We start from the raw sequence: 20,335 nt of genomic DNA on the forward strand, positions 1-20,335 counted from the left end.
AGCCCCCCCCAAAAAAGGAATGAATATAAGGTGTGGGAACCCCTCTCCCTTACCACTTGGAGAAGGATTTAGTGGTAGACCCCCTTCCCTGGCAACTCAGTGGGTCATGACAGGTTAAGTATTTTCACAAAGGCCTAGACACCCATTGCCCAGCACAGAGCTTGGTTTTTGGTAGAGGCTCAAGGGTAGCTGAATCAATGAATGAGTGACTAAATGAATCAAACGAACACTTCTCTTACCAAGAGGTAGGCAAGGAATCTGGAATGTTTTCCAGCACCGTACAATCTCAGGAGACTCAGAGAGAACCCCAGTTCTTAAGGAGACTTGAAAAAGAACTTCCTGACAGTGCAGAGTAAGACAGATGAATAAAGAATGAGGGAGGGCATGTGATTCCTCAAGGTCAGGCCAGGGCCAGAGGACAGTCTTTTCTAGAAACAGAATGACATCTACTGTGAGAATCCTAAAGAAAGTAGAGAAACTGAACAAGAAAGTCAGTCTAAGTGAGATACAAGATGTTAATATTTGACTTTTAGCCTATTTTTCTAGATGCTGAAGTATTAGGAAAATCAGGAATGTCCACCCTTTTCCTGGTCAGGAGCTTCTGCTCCCTGACGCTGACCTCACCCCAAATCTCACCAGGTTCTACAGGATCCAGTCTGAGGCACAGTCCATACCAGTCACTCCCACAGAACAATGCTTATCTGGATGTGGCTGTTTGCCTGCTCCAGATTCATATTTTTAAAACCCCTTCTCTAAAACTGCAGTAAAAGCTACAATTCAGAGAGTGCTTGATATGCGCCAGGAGCTGGGCTACAGGCTCACATTCCTTATCTCGATTTAACCCTCAGAATAACTCAATGGAATTGATATATAATTTGCACCTTCTTACTTAGTTTGACTCAGGTCGCATGTTGAATAAATGAAGAATCCAGAATTGAGAGGCCCAAGGCACTAAAAAGATTATGGCATTCCCTTGAAATATAATGCAAAAGAAAAACAAAACTAGACAATAAAACAAATGTAAAGAAATTCACAAAGTTCTTAGTTTCTCCACGATTTTAAAAAATACAGATAATAATAAAAAATACTTTGTAAACTATTGATTAACCTACCAGAATACAACCCTGAAGAAGGAAATGGCTACCCACTACAGTATTTTGCCTTGAGAATCCCATGGACAGAGGACCTGAAAGGCTACTTGGGTCACAAAGAGTCTGTCACAACTGAGTGGCTAAGGACGCAGGCACCAGAATACAAACCCCATTCTGTCTACTCCGATCCCGAGTTCTTAACCTCAGTGCTCCATTGCTAGGTGGACTTTGCTTTATCCCCAAATCCAGTGTTTCCAGAGCTCTTAGAGGCCCAAACATTTGTTTCTTCTCAGAGGAGATCACAAAGTAGATATTGCAAAAGGCGTGGGGTAGGGGGAGGAGGGGAGAAGTGATTGAGGTTGTTCGAGTTCAAATCCCGGGAAAGAGATTACAGGAAATCTGCGGGTTCTCCAGCCAGTTGGGCTCCTTATCTGAGCCAAAGTAATCACTTGCAGAAGGGTGAAGCCATCCATTGCTGCAGCCACTGTGGGAGGAGGCTTCTCTTTATCTCGCCAGGAGCAGAAGTGCTTTCGGCTTTGCAATCAACTTCTGTGAAGGAGCTGCCACTCAGGCTTGGCTAGGGTTTGTGAACAGGTTTGTTTCCTGTCCTTGCAGTAGACAGGAAATGAGTTGGGGTGGGACCTGAAGGACCCTGTCAGGGTGAAGCATGTAGGTGTGTGCTGGTACCACCTTCCTCACTTTGGATAAGCTGATTCCGATCCCTCCCTGGGATGCACGAATTCAAGGAACTTGGATGAGAGGGCTCAGGTTGACTAACATGTGTATGTCAAATCTGACAGACTTCATTCTTTCTACTGTATTTTATTTAAGAGGCACTTTCTCTTGTGTCTTCCCTGTCCCCCATCACCACCACCCCTCCACTAACACACAACATTTAAAGAATCACTCCAGTCAGTCTGGAGGGGAACATACCAGTGCCTATGTTTGCGGAATGTGACAGCTGAAGGGCCAGAGCAGGTGCTAAACCTCAGCTGGGACAATCACATTTCTCTTCCACAAACATGGACTTGAAGAACCAGAACATGAGTTGGTGGCTCTGGAGCTTAGAGAGAAGACTGATGCTGAGGCAGGGTGACCGTATTCTGCCATGCACACAAAAGAGCAGAGGAGGCTTGTCTGCAGAGAAAGAAGAAGGAAGCAAATACACAGAAAAAAGATGAGACCACACAGCGGGGCAGTAGTTGTCCCTGGCCCTGACGGTCTCCTAGCCCCTGGTTCCCAACTCTAATGAAGCCCAAATTTATGCCCTACCCTTGGGTCTAGGGTCATCAACATCCCCATAGAGCCTCCTTCTTCCTTAAGCTCCTCTGAGTTGGTTTCCATTATTCGCAATTAAAAAAAAAAAAAAAAAGGAGTCTTGAAAACCAATTAACATTATCATTCAGATTAAGAGTCTACTAATGGTTATTGAATACCTATTATGTGCCAGGCATGGTTCCAGAATCATTGCCATGATTCATCTCACTTATCATCATCTTTATCAGCAGCATCATGAACACTAGTATCAGACGTGTTTACAGAGTTTAGGCTAGACTGAAAGACAGTGACACTAGCTAGGTCCATGTCCCCTGACAGATTATTCTAGACAGGCATTCTGATGTGAAGACAGACGCACAGGGCATTAAATCAAGGCACAAAAAGGCAATGAGATATTTGCCTCATTATCAGGTTAGGAAGAAGGAGGAAGGCAAGAGCCAGGCAGGGAAGACAAGAAGGCAGCATCAGGCAGTCTAGGTCGGGGTGGAAGCCGAATCCCAGGGATGAATGGAAAACTCAGTTTAAACAAGGATATTCATAGCAAGGGACAGGAAAGAGGCCGAAGGACCGTCAGCCCTATGGGTCTGCTTCACAGTTTGGCAGGTATCAGTGCGTCTCTGAATTCAAGGAGGAAGGAGGTGGGGGAAACAGGGGACATCAGAGGCAGATGGCAGGGTGGAAGGGCTGAGAGAAGATGGACCCAGAGAAATCTTCAGTGCTAATATTGATCCATCTGGTAGATCTCAATATGCAGCCAGTATGCCAGAAGCAGCAGACAGGTGGCAGGAAAGAGGCTGGAAGAGATAAACATTCAAAGGGGTAAAGCACTCAGGAGAGAGTGGAAGTAAAGGCAGAGAGAGGGCCCAAGGAAACTACACGGAGAGGAAAGAGGCAGAAGAAGATGTTAGACAGCATATTGGGTTGGCCAGAAAGTTTGCTTGAGTTTTGTCATAACATCTTATGGGAAATCTCAAATGAACTTTTTGGCCAATCCAGTAGTAAGCTCAGGGCATGGTCAGAGGCAGGGAGGGACAAAGGCTAAAACATATAAAGAAAGACAAAGGGACACCAAGACAGAGAATGATAGGGAGTCAAAGACAGATGTGGAAATTTCTGAAAAAGATGGAAATACCAGACCACCTTACCTGCCTCCTGAGAAACCTGTATGCAGATCAAGAAGCAACAGTTAGAATCAGACATGAAACAATGGACTGGTTCCAAATTGGGAAAGAAGTACATCAAGACTGTATATTGTGACCGTGCTTATTTAACTTATATGCAGAGTACATCATGTGAATTGCCAGGCTGGATGAAGCACAAGCCTGAATCAAGATTGCTGGGAGAAATATCAATAACCTCAGATATGCAGGTGACACCACCCTTATGGCAGAAAGTGAAGAGGAACTAAAGAGCCTCTTGATGAAGGTGAAAGAGGAGAGTGAAAAAGCTGGCTTAAAACTCAACATTCAAAAAACAAAGATCATGGCATCCGGTCCCATCACTTCATGGCAAATAGATGGGGAAACAAGGGAAATAGTGACAGGCTTTATTTTCTTAGGCTCCAAAATCACTGCAGATGGTGACTGCAGCCAGAAATTAAAAGACACTTGCTCCTTGGAAGAAAAGCTATGACAAACCTAGATAGCACAGTAAAAAGCAGAGATACTAGTTTGCCCACCAAAGTCTGTCTAGTCAAAGCTATGGTTTTTCCAGTAGAGTCATGTATGGATGTGAGAGTTGGACCATAAAGAAGGCTGAGCACCAAAGAATTGATGCTTTTGAACTGTGGAGAAGACTCTTGTGGTGCCTTGGACTGCAAGGAGGTCAAACCAGTCAATCCTAAAAGAAATCAATCCTGAATATTCATTGGAAGGACTGATGCTGAAGCTGACATTCCAATACTTTAGCCACTTGGTACAAAGAGCACTCATTAGAAAAGACCCTGTTGCTGGGAAAGATTGAAGGCAGAAGGAGAAGGGGATGACAGAGGATGAGATGGTTGGATGGCATCACCGACTCAATGGACATGAGTTTGAGCAAGCTCTGGGAGATGAAGGACAGGGAAGCCTGGCGTGCTGTCGTCCATGTGGTCACAAAGAGCTGGGCATGACTGAGCAACTGAACAACAAGAAAGACAGATGAGACAGAGGTAGTACAGAAGGGGAAGATAGGGAGGAACAGTCAAAGTTTTGGTGAGGACAAGGTCAGCAGAACCCCTGAGAAAGGGGGACTCTCCTAGCCTGCCCACTATCTTCCTGGAAAATAATTCCATTCTCTTAGTCGTTCTGGCTGCAAACATGAAGAGCTTTTCCTCTCCTCCATTCTATGTATGGACAGTTGAGCGCTATACATTGCCATTATTTCTTCCAAATGTCATACCCTCTCCACCCCTCTCCACCCTCACATCCCCCTAGGTGACTGACACTGGAGGACCGTCCTGCCTCCAGACTCTTGACGGTCTTTATCCAGGTCCCAATAACAATCATCTTGCCACTTACCTAGTGCTTTACAAAGAACTTATGAGATGACCTCTGATCTTCCCAACTGGTCTGTAAGTTAGTTAACTTTATTATACCCACTCGACAAATCTATTCATTCATTAAGCCATTATTTCTTGAGAACTGTCCTCAGTCCCACGCTCAGAGCTGAGGAGTCAGCACTGAACATGACAGGTACAACTCCTGGACCTGTAGCTATCAGACAAGTAATTACAACTGTGATAAGTGCCACAAGGGAGAAGCAGAGGTGCCATAAAATAAAGTATGACAGAGGCCGGACTTAATCGGAGTATCAGAGAGGTGACATTTCAGCTGAGCTCTGAAGAAGAGGGAAGTCTGGAGACTTTCTTAGATTTGCCCAGGGTCTAGACACTACAGATCTGGGCTCAGAACTGTCATCTTTGAACTGTTAGTGCCGTGGTCTGATCTCTATGCCACTGTGCCCCTGGGCAGGCCATCTTGCTAGGAGTGGATATGTAGAGGCAGGCATGACTCTCTTGCTTTCAGGGGAAATGTAAGAGAGTTCCAGAACCTCAGTGGCTCTCTCTGGGCCTCTCATATCAGCCCAAACTCCTCTGCCTGGATCCCCAGGACCCCAGACTCCAGCCACACCCCACTCATTCAACTTTCTCCCCCACTGTTCTGCAGTACATGCCCTGGACACTAGAAAAGCCTTTCTCTAGCCCCGGGATTATAGCAATAAATTTCCATTAAATGACTCAACTGCTCCCCTCTCCATCTCCTTCCCATCCCAGGATGTGGGACATTATTGAATTCATTTGTATATTTGTTCCTTCACTCAGCACTCTTAAGCCTCTGCTATATGCCAAGCATACATCCTGCTCATGCCATTTCTCCTTGAATTTTCATTTTCTTTACATTTCATTAATGTAAATCCTACTTACCTGGAGTCTTGTCTCCTTCAAATCCTTGACACAATATGATGAAAGGAGTAGGGAACTCAAAATCACACTGGTGATCAAATCAACTTATGGCTTAAATTTTCTTAATCTCAGTTGTTCCATCTTTAAAATGGTGAAATAATGACTGCCTACAACAGAAATGTTGCCATAAGAATCAGAATAACCAAAATAAGGTAAATTTCTATAAAAGCACTTTGTAAGTTACTATCCAATTTAATGAACTCATCCATTAATGGACTCCAGTGGCACTCCACTCCAGTACTCTTGCCTGGAAAATCCCATGGATGGAGGAGCCTGGTAGGCTGCAGTCCATGGGGTCACGAAGAGTCAGACACGACTGAGCGACTTCCCTTTCACTTTTCACTTTCATGCATTGGAGAAGGAAATGGCAACCCACTCCAGTGTTCTTGCCTGGAGAATCCCAGGGACGGGAAGCCTGGTGGGCTGCCGTCTATGGGGTCACACAGAGTCGAACATGACTGAAGTGGCTTAGTAGCAGCAGCAGTAGCAGTAGCTCAGCAGGAACCCTCTCTTTTTCACACTTCTATTTTGCACACTCAAGACTTTATGTCCTCTCAACTTCAATCATTGGGTTAGTCTTCTTTCCTCAACTAGATTGCAAGCAGTATGAGGGGTGGAGACACAGCACACACTTTCATATCCCCCAGGGTGTCTAGGGACGTGCAGGGCAGTTAGTGAACGCCACCCAGGTTTGTTGATGGAGCTCCCCTGATGTGTCAGCACCATGGCCAGGGAGGGTTTGCCTCCGCCTCCAGAAAGGGGAAGAGGCAGGCAGAAGAACTCACACTTGACCCCTGGCCACTAACTACCCAGAGCTGAGACCTAAAGGGATGTCAGAGAGATGGTAGCCCAGTTCTTCATGCCATCTGACCTCAGGCTATCCAGGCGCCAGAGCGGCCAGGGGACCTAGTGCCCCCACATCTTAGAAATAAGAACCACCAGCCAATAGATTGATTTGGGGCTGTAGCTTGTTTTTCTAGCAATTGCTGGAGTTCCTGTTCTCTTTGCCAGCGTGGCTGAAGCTTTTCTATAACCCTCGGGTTATAGCAATGAATTTCCATTTAGCCATGACAAATGACTTTGCTGCTCCCCTCTCTCTCCACCGGGCCCCCCTCCTTGTTCTGAAGTCTCCCTCTTAGAGGTAGCTCGAGGGCCTTCCCTTAATGTGACGGGAGCAGGTACTGGCACTTGCAGTCCTCAGAGCTGGTATCACTCCAGAACAGGCTGATTATGATGCAGAGGGGAGAGAGGCTGGGGTAGGGGAAAGACGATGAGAAGAGGAAGATGAGAGCTGGGTTGCAGTGTGAGCCAGCTTTGCCCAGGTAAGTCACTGATGACATTGGTGAGGGCACAAGAACTGGAAGAGGAAATCTGAGTAAGAGGCTGACGGACAGAGGCGAAAGAAGGAAGAGGCAAAAGATGTTCATTAGTTCCACTGATTCAGGGGAAAGACAAGTGATTAAATAATTCACCCCCAAGGAAGAGGCTCCTGCTCCTGCTTCCTTCCTTGGCAAGAATCAGAGATAATTTCTTAGCCCAGTGGCTCTGCCTTGTTCCACCTGAGCTGGGGTTCATCATGAGGGAGAGGGGGTGGGAGAGTGGGGCTCCACAGCCAGCTCTCAGCAATGAGACCTAATGGAGGGCAACGCCCCAGAGTGGATGGTCCCCCTAGTGGGCTCCCTCTTGGCTTGGAATTTTAACATGGAGCATAGGTACACTCAGCTGTATTAGGCCTCCTTCCTTGAGCCCAGGCCAGGAGACTGAGGGGCTAGGGGGCAGAAAGGCAGGAGGGGACAGGTACAAGCTGACAAGGGCATCCTCAAAGTGAATGGTCTTCAGTCACAGAGTCAGAAGTCAACTGTGAAAATGTTCAGAAGGGCAAGAAGACAGCCTTTGTGTTGTGTCCGCTGTGTGCTATGCTTCAGTTTGATTGACTGACTTCTTTGCACCTGCCAGGCCCAGAGATGTAGGGTAGGGGAGACACAGTCCCTCGGGGATCCCTCAGTTTAGCTGGGGAGACACAGGGTCAAGTTATTTCCATATAATATGGTAAAGGCCAAGCCTGGGGGATGTACCAGGGCTGAGGGCAGTGCCAAGGCTTTCTGGAAGGTTTCCCAGAGAAATAAGGTGGGCCCTGGAGCCAGGCCCTGGAGCTGGCCCTGCTCATGTAAACTGGTTCAGAAGGTGCCCCTAGGTCTGCTGTTGCAGATGCTCTAGCCCACACTATAGAGTTAGATTTGCCAGTTCACAAGCTTCCCAGATTTCACCCTTCTCTCTCCTACTCCCTTCTGCAGCCCCACAATCCCTGCTAAGGATAAGGAAGTCTCATACCCCAGGCCCCACCTGCTGGAACAAGGTGTACTCCAAGCATGTGACAGGAGAACTTCAGAAATTCAAACCATCCCTCATCCAGATTTCCACAGCGGGACTTGGCCCTGCCAACTCATTGCCATGTTTCAGCAGGTACAAGGCAACTCTTAGAGACATCCTTTCAATGCACTCTTCAGGATATAAAGCCTTAGGATAAAGTACAAATTCAGATTGGGGAGACAAAAAAGTCCAGCTGCCCTTGGGCCACTCCTGCCCCCAGCAAAGTAGGAGAAAGACTTCTTCCCACCCTTAATCCTCCCACGTCCTTCTCTCATATTTGGCCAGGTACATCCACTGCCTTTTCAACCAAGGATTTAGTAGCAGCTAACTCAGAATATATGGCACCCCACTCCAGTACTCTTGCCTGGAAAATCCCTTGGACGGAGGGGCCTGGTAGACTGCAGTCCATGGGGTCACTAGGAGTCAGACACGACTGAGCGACTTCATTTTCACTTTTCACTCTCATGCATTGGAGAAGGAAATGGCAACCCACTCCAGTGTTCTTGCCTGGAGAATCCCAGGGACGGGAAGCCTGGTGGGTTGCCATCAATGGGGTCACGCAGAGTCGGACACGACTGAAGCGACTTAGCAGCAGTAGCAGCAGCAACTCAGAATATGGGCTTCCCTGGTGACTCAGTGATAAAGAATCTGCCTGCCAATGCAGGAGTCACAGGTTCGATTCCTGGGTCGGGATGGTCCCCTGGAGAAGGAAATGGCAACCCACTCCAGTATTCTTGCCTGGGAAATCCCATGGACAGAGGAGCCCAGCAGGCTGGTCCATGGAGTCACGAGAGTTGGACACAACTGAGCAACTAAACAATAACAATTCAGAGTATGAGCAGACCTTTTCTCTTGGGAAAGTATTTTGAAGAGAACCGAAAATCCGGAACTCCCAAGACAGCAGAAGAAGAAGTTAGGCAGTCATATCATTTATCCCAAATTTCTAAGAAAAACTGCACATCCTCCCTCTTCCTGTCATGTGATTCCAACTCCGGCTTCCCAGGTAAGCATTGCAGAGTCTCAGAAGCTCCTGGAGAGCTTTGCTGTGGCTCTGCTTCCTCTCTGCATGGCAACACACCTGAATTAAAAACCTCAAATGTCTAGGATGGAGAGACCCCCTTCTTCCCTCTCACCTGAGCAATATCAACTTTCCGCCCTGATTTTTCTACCCAACTTCCTAGACTGAGCCAGGTTGCATTATCCATTTGCTCAGATGAAGCATGTGGTTTGACTGTTCCCTCCACCACACAACCCTCCCCCCCTACACACACACACATCAGATACACACATAGTAGGCTCCCTGGAAGGCAATCCAACAACTGGATCAATGTTAGCCGAATCCAGTGAATTTTAAATACTTGCAGTTTTTTCTTCCCAATAGTTGCAGCCAAAGCTGCCCATGGCCAACTCAGCAACCTGGGTTTTCTTGAAGTAACTACTTCACACATGTGCACATATACATATTCACAGAATCCTTCTTTAATCTGGGCTGGGGTTAAAAAAGGAAAGGGGGCAGACAGAGTGTGGCCAGCATGGGCATGGTCATGGCTAGGAGTAGACTGATGGGCTGACCCCATGACTGAGAGGTTTTTTACACCCTTTTATTCTCTTTCTCAATTGAAAACTATTTAAAGTAGCTACCATGTTCTACAACTGAGATCCCAGTGCTAAGAACTGGGAAGCATTACAAGGTCTCCTCTCCCTTAACATTCACTTTCTCTAGGAATTGAAGCTTACAAGGGACCTGAGACACCACCTAAGCCAAACCCCAGAAGTGCAAATGTGGAAGTAGCTTAACAAGGTCAAAGTTATTTTAGAACCTAAAGACCCTGGTCACCTGGCTCCCAGAATTAGGTCTTTGAATGGTCACACAGCCATTGGTTCTTCCCAAATTATGTATAAGAGAGAGGAAAAGAAAGACACAAGCTGACAGATGGAAACATTCACAATGATAGGCAGGAGAGCTCTTCTATATTGCAAAAATCCATCGGAAAACATTTGTTGATCAGCTACTCTGTGTTTGATGTTTTTCAAGGCACCGTGGAGAGTGAAAAAGAGGAATAAAGCAAAGAAGCCCCTAATACAGGGCCCCAACCAGAGTCAAAGGTGCTCATTAAATATTTGCTCTGTTACACTGAGCATGATAATAGTAACCAATATTTATTGCTTACTGTGTGTCAGAGACACTGTTCTAAGCTCCAAGTGTAGGCATGCATGCTAAGTCGCTTCAGCTGTGTCCAACTCTGTGATCCTATGGACTGTAGCCTGCCAGGATCCTCTGTCCTTGGGATTCTCCAGGCAAGAATACTGGGGTGAGTTGCCATACATCCTCTAGGGGATCTTCCCAACCTAGGGATCAAACCCTCGTCTTACATCTCCTGCACTGGCAGTTCTTTACCACTAACACCAAATAAGAAGCCCCCTCTAAGCTCCATACATGCATTTATCTCATTCATTCCTCACCACAACCTTAGATCAGGTATTTCTACCTACCATTTTTCAAAAGATGAAACTGAAACAGAGAGAGGTTAAGCCCAAGGTCATATACCCGGTAAGTGGTAGTAGGGTTGTGCATTCAGTCACCAGCTTATAGAAGAAACAAGACAGCCATAGTCCATGTCCAACTGTGGCACTTAGACCCTGTGTGACTTGAGATCAGTCAGCAACTTGTTTTACCTCTCTGAACCTCATGGGGAAAACGGCAGAACACTGACTCCTTTGTGCCGCTGCTATGAGGTTTAATCAGCTCTTGCCTAGCAGAGCCCAAACATTCACCATTCATTCATGCTGCATAACACACCCCTTGGAGAGTTCAGTAGAGGGAAGAAGAACTACACACACACACACACACACACACACACATAAAACCAAAATCAAGGAGTGCCTCCACTTTCTCACTGTCATGACCACCTTCCTAAGGTTATTGTGAGGACAGACCCAAGTTCATACAGAAGAGCACTTAGCAGAGAACTTGGCTCAAAGTGTGTGTTTAGGAAATGTTGGCTGCTATCATGATATTTTCACTATATCATCGCCATTATTACTACAGGATATAGAAATTTACTACCACTGGGGCTTCTGAAAACTGGGCTAGAGTGTTGGAGAAAGCTTTACAAAGGGTCCAGGCTGGACCGTGAGTGATGACTGAGATTTATAAGGCCACTGAGAAGCATAGTATTTCAGACTCACAGAAGACAGAGAAACAGAATTCCAGCCTCCTGGTGGCAGCAGGAGCACATATGCAGGCCTTGAGGAATGGGCCCTGCTTCCTCTCAACTGTGGGAGGTGGCATAACAGCAGGAGTCCTTCTCCGTGGCCTGGCTTTGAGACCACCAACCCTGGGAGGTGTCTGACCTTCCTGGAAGTGATCAAATCAGCTGGTCTTATGCTCATAAAGAACTTAGAAAGCTGCATCCCAGGAGCCTAGCAGGGCCACTTCTCTGCTGTACCTCTGAAAGGGGCAGGGTACCTTCTCCCAAAAAGCCCCCAAATAGGCCCTTGGCAGCATCGTCTCACCGGCCCCACCTCTCCAGGGCCCCAGCCATGCTGACAACTGTTGCTGGTTGGATGTGGGATTTGTGTGCTCTTTACACTGCCGACTTATTCTTGAACCTGAAAGCTTTACTGGTGGTTAAATCCCAGCATCGGGCTGCCGTTCGTGTCCCCGAGTGGAGGAAGGAGAAACAGAGCTTTAATGCTCTGTGAAAAGCAGGGCCTGAATCATTTATGAATGGGCATCACAGGAAGCCCAGAGCCAGTGCTAGGACAAGGGCTGCTTCCAGAAGGAAAAGGTTTGTTGTGGAAGGCCCAGCTCTGCCCTCACCCCAGCAATCCATAAGCGCTCGTTAGCAGGATCACATCAATCGCTCCCCTTGTCATTAAAGGATGTGGTGGCAGTGGGGGGCGTTGTGAGGAAAGGCTGCTGGCGGCGTTAGGACAAAGCCAGAGCGGACAGTTATCTCTCTGTGATAAGTGAGAAGCTCTGTCCTGGCCACTTGGCTTATTTAGCTTTAGCTTTGTTCTTGCTGGAATGTTTTTCAAGTTACCCATGACTCTTCAGGGGCTCGCTGACCAGGCCTTGGGAGATGCCCATTGGTATATGGGTTGTTTCAAGTGAACAACCCAAGCGGATTGTGGATTTCAGCCACTTTTTTCAATCCCAACATCAGTTGAGTAATGTGCAGATGGAGAGTCAAATAGCTCCTATGATTTTTTTTCTTGGAGCCACTAGCTCAAAATCTTCATTAGAAAGGTTATAATCAGAAAACAGAATGTTTTATTTTAGAATCATGGAATTACAACACTGAAAGGAACAGGAGGGAAACAGAGCAAGACTGAGTACCGTGAGCATCCGCAGTCAGGTCCTCCTCTGCCCAAACCACCCCGTTCCCTTCATCTTCAGCCCCTTTATAGGATGCGAAATACAGTGCCACTCTTAGTGCTTCCCATGACTGAAAGGACTTCATACTTTCCAGCCACCATGGACTAACTGCCACTTGGTGCACATGTCCTTGTGGAGGCCGAAACCCTGGGGTACAGACAGGGACAGAGCTACCCCCAGAGAGGGCTCGGTAGTGCTGGCCTGGAGCCCATACCTACATCTTCCCCATCCCTCAGCACCTCTCTGAGGAACCCAGACTCACATCTTCCCCATCCCTCAGCAGCTCTCTGAGCAATACTGCAACCCAAGCAGGACTAAGAAGTCTGGTCTCAGAGCACTGCCAGGACTCTTTCCACATTTGAGAAAATGAGGCAACCTCCCTGTTCTGCCAGTCTCGCAGAGCTAGCCTCTTTCCACTTCTGAGAAAATGAGGTGAGCTCCCTGTTCTGCTGGCCTCCCAGAGCTGCTGGGACGCTCCTGGAGGCAGTGTTGATGGTGGGCCCTTACATCTGGGAAAAAAGGGTGTCACTCGTACGCTGGCTGTATCACCAACAAACTGCAGGACTGGGAGTAACTTCATAGTCCTGCCCTTCAGGGTCCTTGTCCCTGGCATGAAGGAGGTGATGACTCCTAAGATCTGCCTGACACTGCGATTCTGGGCTGACCCCACCCCCAGGCCCTAGGACTCCTGGGCTCAGGTGGCCTTGGGAGAAACCCGAAGGGATGTGGAAGGGGGGGCATCAGGGATATCTGTCCAACCTGCCCCATAAGAGACGTCCTCACCCTTAGCAAGAGCCCAGACCAGTAGATGGGTGCTAAGGAGAATCACCCACAGACTCCTCCCTACCCAGGCCTAGGCAGTCTCTCCAACAGTGAAGGGAACGTTGCAACATGACTGTCAGGCTCTCCCCGGAGCTCAGGGAGAGTCAGGTGGACCAAACTGCTATCTCCACCCTCCCACAGAGGAGAACATCTTTCCCTTCTCTCTACTTTTTTAAGCTTGAAGATCATCCTAACAGCTCCTGAGGAATATTAACCAAATGCCAAATCCAAGTCAATCTAGAGCCCCGGTGAAATCTGAGTGATGCCTTGGCCAGGCAGAGTGAGAGCGGGAAGGGAGGAGTGCCCTGGGGGTTGAAGGGGAAGGAGGACAGAGCCCTGAGCCCAGTATAGACACCATCCATCCTGGGGTGAGTCCTAGGGGAGGTAGTCTAGTACAGCCCAAGATACGAAATCAAGAGGGCTCTCTGACACACAGAGAGCTGAGAGCCTGGGCAGGAAAATGAGGCTTTGAAAAGAAGAGTCTTTTAGTAGAAAACAGGGTAATCCTGGAAAACTGTCCCAGGAGCTGGAAAGGATTGGCCATCTGTCAGCTCGCCCCACCTTAGGCCTCAGCTACTCATGTGAGAGTGCAGCAGTTTGCAGGGGGGCACCCTCAGGAGGCCAAGCTGGGAGTGCTGCCCCCAGCTAACAAGCCTAGGTTCCTGGCAAAGGGACTCCTCTGGAAAGAAGGCATGGCGGGTAGAAGAGAAATTGCTGATTTGAAGCTTTGGGCAAAACAACTCCCCTTTCTGGGCCTGAGTTTCATCCCTTGTCAAATCAGGGGCTTGGACTAGGTATTTCCTAAAGTCCCATCCCACTCTGACATGTTCAGAGTCTATGATTAATTTGTTAACAATAAATAAATAAATATTGAAACAGTAAGGGGGGAAAAACAATAACAAAGAGGAAAGAGTGAGAGAAAAGCTTGAAGAAGGAGAAAAAGAATGGCAGGCCAACCCAGGAGGGGAAAGCGGGTCCACTTCCTACGGCATTTGGGCTTTGGACAGTGGAATAGGACTTCTGGAGCTGTTACCCTTTGTTACGTTAAGAGGAATTAATTTGTCAAGGCCCAGAACTTCTCTATAAATCCTCAGCCCAGTCACAGGAGGCCGGGTCAATTGGAGCCCTTTGCCTTTAAGTCTAGAGGTTGCTTTGAAAGCCCCTGCAGACCCAGACTCCCACCCTGGAAAGTTCAACTCTCAGAACAGAGGACCCTCAAGTCTCTAATGACACCATCCACACCAGAGAAGTCTGAGTGGTTTCTGGGCCTGTGGCCATAGCCAAAGTCTGCAGCTCATGCCTAAGTGGGGCAGGGCCAGCCCAGGCGGGAGGATTAATGACAGTGATTGAATATTTTATAAGTGGAATATTGTGTATTTTCCAAAATCAAATGGAATGTCATTTTTTTTTTTTCAAGAGAGATGGGGGATGTCAGTGTTCCCGTTTCCCATTCAAACCACATACTCGATGGCAAGCAAGATGAATGGGCCTGGGAGTTTCCTGAGAAGAGAAGAGAAAAGGAGAAAGAAGATCCTTCTTCATTTTGTCCCCTCCCAGCCAGCATGGCTTCACGTGGCTGCCTCCCTCATCACCCGGTACTGAACCCACTGTCCCCTGGACCACGTCAGCAGCTGACTGGGGGTATGGCCCCTTCCCTGACCCGTGTGTGATCTCTATGCCACACAGAGACGAAGTCACAGGTCACACTATCCATCCCTGTGTTCCCAAGAAACACAGAGCATCAGACATGGAAAGTTTGCTCCCAGGCTTTCCTTCATGTCCTTGGCCCAGGGTCTTATTCAGAACCGCCTTCCCTGACCTACCTCACTTAAGTGCATCTCACTGCAGATGAAGGTCATGTCCTCTAAATGTCAACTTGGGTGGAGAATGAACTATATCTGGCCTCCCTCCTTAGGGCAGAAGTTCTGTCTGTTCTTGAAAATGTCTGGGATTGAAGTGCTTCAGAAACCCCGGATCTAGTGTTCCCTCCAAACGCATCCTCTTTAAAGCATTATTGGCCTGTGCAAATGGAACTGTTTGATTATCACTGGAATGGTGAGAGGCTCTTCCTTTCTCAATACCCTATTACATGCTCCAAGGCCACCCACAGGCTTTGCTACTTTGCATTTGCCCTGCAATCTTTCATGCCAGTTGACTTTTCATCTCCAAATCCCTTTTCACATTAAACACAAACCCACACACTCTGTCCCATTTTCCTTTGAAATAAATCATAAGCCCATGCCAGAAACGACTCAGGGTGTTCTCTGGAATTTGTAAACAGCATTAAAGTCTTGTGGGAAATGTCACAGAGTGTTGGTCTGAATTTATTAAGTAATTTCTCAGCTTAAAATATATCTTTCCAGCCTGCTGTCTGACAACATTTACCTCTAATGGAATTTTATCCGCTCTTGATCACTAAGCACACTCCCATCCCCGAGTGCAGATTCCTCAGCTCCTCCTGGTAGGTTCCCCAGCCAGGAACAAGCCAGCCATGCTCTTGCTTCTCAGAGGAGAAGCTCTAGAATTCTGAGGTTCCAAGACTGCCTGACTTGTACATGTCTGAGGGTGCAAGCTTGCCATTACACTACATGCACAGGGTGCAACTGAGCTTGGAAACACATTAATAACAACCACACCCAGGTCACCTCAGGGCAAACCAGGGACTAGCTTGAGGAAGGAACTTTAGTCTCCCCAAATCTCCATCAGACCTCAAGCTACACAAAAGAAACATACAATTTAAAGTAGAACCAGAACTTACTGTTCAAAGTAGCTCCAAGATACATCCCCTAGTCTGCCTCCTCTGCTAAAACCGATTGTCTTCTGCAAACCCCTTTTTAATAGAAATGTTGGCACTGCCCTTGAGATTTTTGAACTCTGGTTTCAAGCAGTCAATCAAATTACACAGCAGCTGTTTAGTACAATATTCAAATGAAGTGGCTTATGTCCTTCCTAGATCTGTCCCGGGCACTGTTGTCCTTCACCTGTGGCCTCAGGCCTTCTTGGCTCCAGGGCCCATCCTGACCAGGGCAGGGAGCATTTTGACAGCATCAGCCCAGCGTCTGTTGGGGTCTGATCTGGTCTTGGTATTCTAAGCCCAGTATCTAGGTTGGCTAATCCCTAGGCCTGTCACAACTCTGAATGTCTGCTTTTCTCTACTCCACAGTACACAGAAGATAGTATAACATATTGGTCAAAAATGTGGACTCTGGAATCAGAGTTGGAGTCCCAGCGCTGCTACTTACCAGCTGTGTGAACTTAGATAGGCTGCTTAACCACTCTGTGTTTCAGTGTCTTTATCTTTATAATGATGATGATATTCGTGCCTATCTTCTAGGATTTCTTGAGAGTTAATATATGTAAAAATGCATAGAACAAAGTTGGGTTAATGTTTTTAAATACATATTTATTAGTGATAATAATTGATTCCTCTCCCTTGTAGCTCAATCAGTAAAAAATCCACCTGCAATGCAGGAGCTCTGGGTTCAATTCCTGGGTCGGGAAGATTCCCTGGAGAAGGAAATGGCAACCCACTCCAGTATTCTTGCCTAGAAAATCCCGTGGACAGAGGAACCTGGCAGGCCTCAGTCCATGGAGTCACAAGAGTCGGACACAACTTAGTGACTGAACCACCACCACAGTGATAATAATTATTTGTTTTATTATTTTTAAATATTTGCTATTATTTTCTTATCCAGCTGGCCCTGTCCACCTTGCTTCTTGTTTTCTAATTAGACCTACAAGTTCCTGAGCCTCTGTAAACTGTTTCCTATCTGGTGACTGGGGAGAAGATCAGTACATGGCTGTTCATGATGAGTTGTGGCCAACACTTGCTTCCAAATGGGTCTCTTCTCCTTGTATTCCTTGCCCAGAGAATGCAAAGGCATGCTCAGCTCTCAAAAGGTTTACATTTCTAGAACTGAAAGTAAAAGCTGACCACCTTGCCTTCTTCCCAAGAGACTCCGAAGAGCCACTCTTCACATGGGCTTGGCCAACAGCTCCTATGTGGTAGGTGAGAAACCAGGGCAAAGGGAAACACTAAAACTATACTTCGGAGGGTGCAGCTTTACTGAGGTATAATTAACAAAGTTGTAACAGATCCAAAGTGTACAACATGATGATCTGATATATGTCCACATTATGAAATGATTCCCACAATCAATAATCATTAATTAAAAGTTAATTAATGCATCCATCCTCTCACGTAGTTACATTTATAGTTACCTTTTTACTTTTTTCCTCTTGCTTTGATGAGAATGCTTAAGTATATGCATGCTCAGTTGTGTCCGACTCTCTGCAACCCCATGGACTGTAGCCCACAAGGCCCCTCTGTCCATTGGATTTTCTAGGCAAGAATACTGGAGTGGGTTGCCATTTTCTCCTCCAGGGGATCTTCCCGACACCAGGAATAGAACCCGTGTCTCTTGTGTCTCCTGCATTGAGCAGGTGGACTCTTTACCACCAGGCACCACCCGAGAATGTTTAAGATCTCACCAAATTTCAAGTGTACTCTCGGCAAAATTCAAACACTCAATACAGTGCAGTGTTATTCACTGAAGCCACCACACTGTACATTAGATTCTCAGAACTCATTCATCCTGTAACTGGGAGTTTGTACCCTTTAACCCACCTCTCCCTGTTTCCCCCACCTCCCAGCCCCTGGTGACCACCATTCTACTGTCTGTTTCCAAGAGGTTGAATTTTTACACTGAAACTAGCCCCAGAGGCCAATCTCAGAACAGAAGTTAAAGCAATGGATGACCAGAATAATTACAAAAGTGCAGAAAAATGAGTGAGGAGCAAGAAGTCTGAGACAAAATATAAATGAAATAAAACCCGCAGGGCCGGGTTAAGAAGCCAAGTGCATAATTAGGACCTACTGTATAGCATAGGGAACTCTACTCAGTATTCTGTAATAGCCTAAATGGGAAAAGAATCTAAAAGGAGTGGATATAGATATATGTATAACGAAGCCAAAACTTAGTACAAAACTAAGTCGAGTACAAAAAACTCTATTCCAATAAAAACTTTTAAAACAAGAAACCAAGTAAAGAATTTGAAATCTGAAATTTTCTATTAGACATTTTGTCCTGTTCTGGAACATATATTCTATATGAGTGTAGCCCTTCTCTATTCTAAGAATATACCTACAAAGGCAATGGAACAGCAGGTGCATGTGCTGAGATAAGTCTTATTTGGGGTTCCTTTGTATCTGGTAGCTCAGCTGGTAAAGAATCCGCCTGCAATGCAGGAGACCTCAGTTCAGTTCCTGGGTTGGGAAGATCCCCTGGAGAATAGATAGGCTACCCACTCCGGTATTCTTGGGCTTCCCTGGTAGCTCAGCTGGTAAAGAATCTGCCTGCAATGAGGGACACCTGGGTTCGACCCCTGGATTGGGAAGAGTCCCTGGAGAAGGGAAAGGATTCCCACTCCAGTATTCTAGTCTAGAGAATTCCATGGACTGTGTAGTCCATGGGGTTGCAAAGAGTCAGACAAGACTGAGTGACTTTCACTTTTACTTTTCACTTTGTATCCGAATCCAAGACAGTACCCAACCTTCTGTCTGACAACATCACTTTAAACACGTTGTCATTAATTCTATGACTCTTCCTCACATTTTAATTTGGGAGAACGTGGGAGACATCCTTGTTTCCTGAGGAGATTTGCAAACTGGTCTAAACTCACTGGAAATACATTCACAAACTCATAGTGGATGAGTTGTGTGTATTCTAAACTCACCATGTGTTTTCAACTTCACAGGTACCTTTCAAGTCTTGTCTCCAACGTCTGAAGGATATTTTGAGTCAGTTGGGGTATGGAAAAAGGCATATATTTATTTGTTCACTTTACGCTTTGGATTTTAAATAACTATAGAAAATTATGAGGCTATTTTAAATGTTTGATTGTGCCTCTTAAACCCTGATTGGAGGAGGGAAGTGTAAGGATAGTCCTATATGTCAAGACAAACACTTGGGCGGTAGGTGGAATCCTAAACAACCAGAGTGAGGAAGCCTCACCCGGGGACTCAAATGTGTTCCCCAAGGCTATAAAAATATAACAGTAAATGAGCAAAACGGTCAAAGAGCGGAGATCTAAAAGACAGGTAGGAAGGTGAAACGCAGACAGACCAGAGCTGAAAATAAACCTAGGATTAATTATAAATGAATGAAACCTACCAGCTCAAGTTAAACAGTCTATTTTGCATTTGACATTTGTGAGTATTCTTATCAGATACAATGTTTGTGTGTACACGTGTGTGTGTCTTGTCTTTAGAAAGTATTCTGTATGTATTTTTCAACATTCATTAGGAAACATATTTTTCTTAAAAAAAAAGTTTGTTTTTAAAAAATATCATATGATATTTGCTGTCTGCAGAGTTGGTTTTGCAAGTCACGTGCCTGGAAAGTGAAAGTCATTCAGTCATGTCCGATTCTTTGCGACCCCATGGACTGTACAGTCCATGAAATTCTCCAGGCCAGAATTCTAGAGTGGGTAGACCTTCCCTTCTCCAGGGAATCTTCCCAACCGAGGGAGTGAACCCAGGACTTCTGCACTTCAGGCAATTTTTACCAGCTGATCCACAAGGGAAGCCCTCACACCTGGAAGTTCAGTTCAGTTCAGTTCAGTCGCTCAGTCATGTCTGACTCTTTGCGACCCCATGAACTGCAGCACACCAGGCCTCCCTGTCCATCACCAACTCCCAGAGTTCACCCAGATTTACGTCCATCAAGTCAGTGATGCCATCCAGCCATCTCATCCTCTGTCTTCCCCTTCTCCTCCTGCCCCCAATCCCTCCCAGCATGAGTCTTTTCCAATGAGTCAACTCTTCGCATGAGGTGGCCAAAGTACTGGAGTTTCAGCTTCAGCATCATTCCTTCCAAAGAAATCCCAGGGCTGATCTTCAGAATGGACTGGTTGGATCTCCTTGCAGTCCAAGGGACTCTCAAGAGTCTT

At 46.5% G+C, this 20,335-nt stretch overlaps 1 long non-coding RNA gene across 1 annotated transcript; it reads right to left on the reverse strand.

Annotated features, from left to right (window-relative positions):
• Positions 1 to 1,021: 1,021 nt before the first annotated feature.
• Positions 1,022 to 5,918, reverse strand: LOC147376054 (uncharacterized). Its single transcript, XR_015160676.1, has 2 exons — positions 5,773 to 5,918; positions 1,022 to 2,228 (listed from the first exon to the last, which is right to left on the reverse strand). It is a non-coding gene; the product is annotated as an uncharacterized LOC147376054 (long non-coding RNA).
• Between the last annotated feature and the right edge of the window lie 14,417 nt (positions 5,919 to 20,335).

Source organism: Bos grunniens, chromosome 3, assembly GCF_055505025.1.
Source record: "Bos grunniens cultivar Pamir isolate PY7600 chromosome 3, Bosgru_T2T1.0, whole genome shotgun sequence".
Taxonomy (NCBI): Eukaryota; Metazoa; Chordata; class Mammalia; order Artiodactyla; family Bovidae; genus Bos; species Bos grunniens.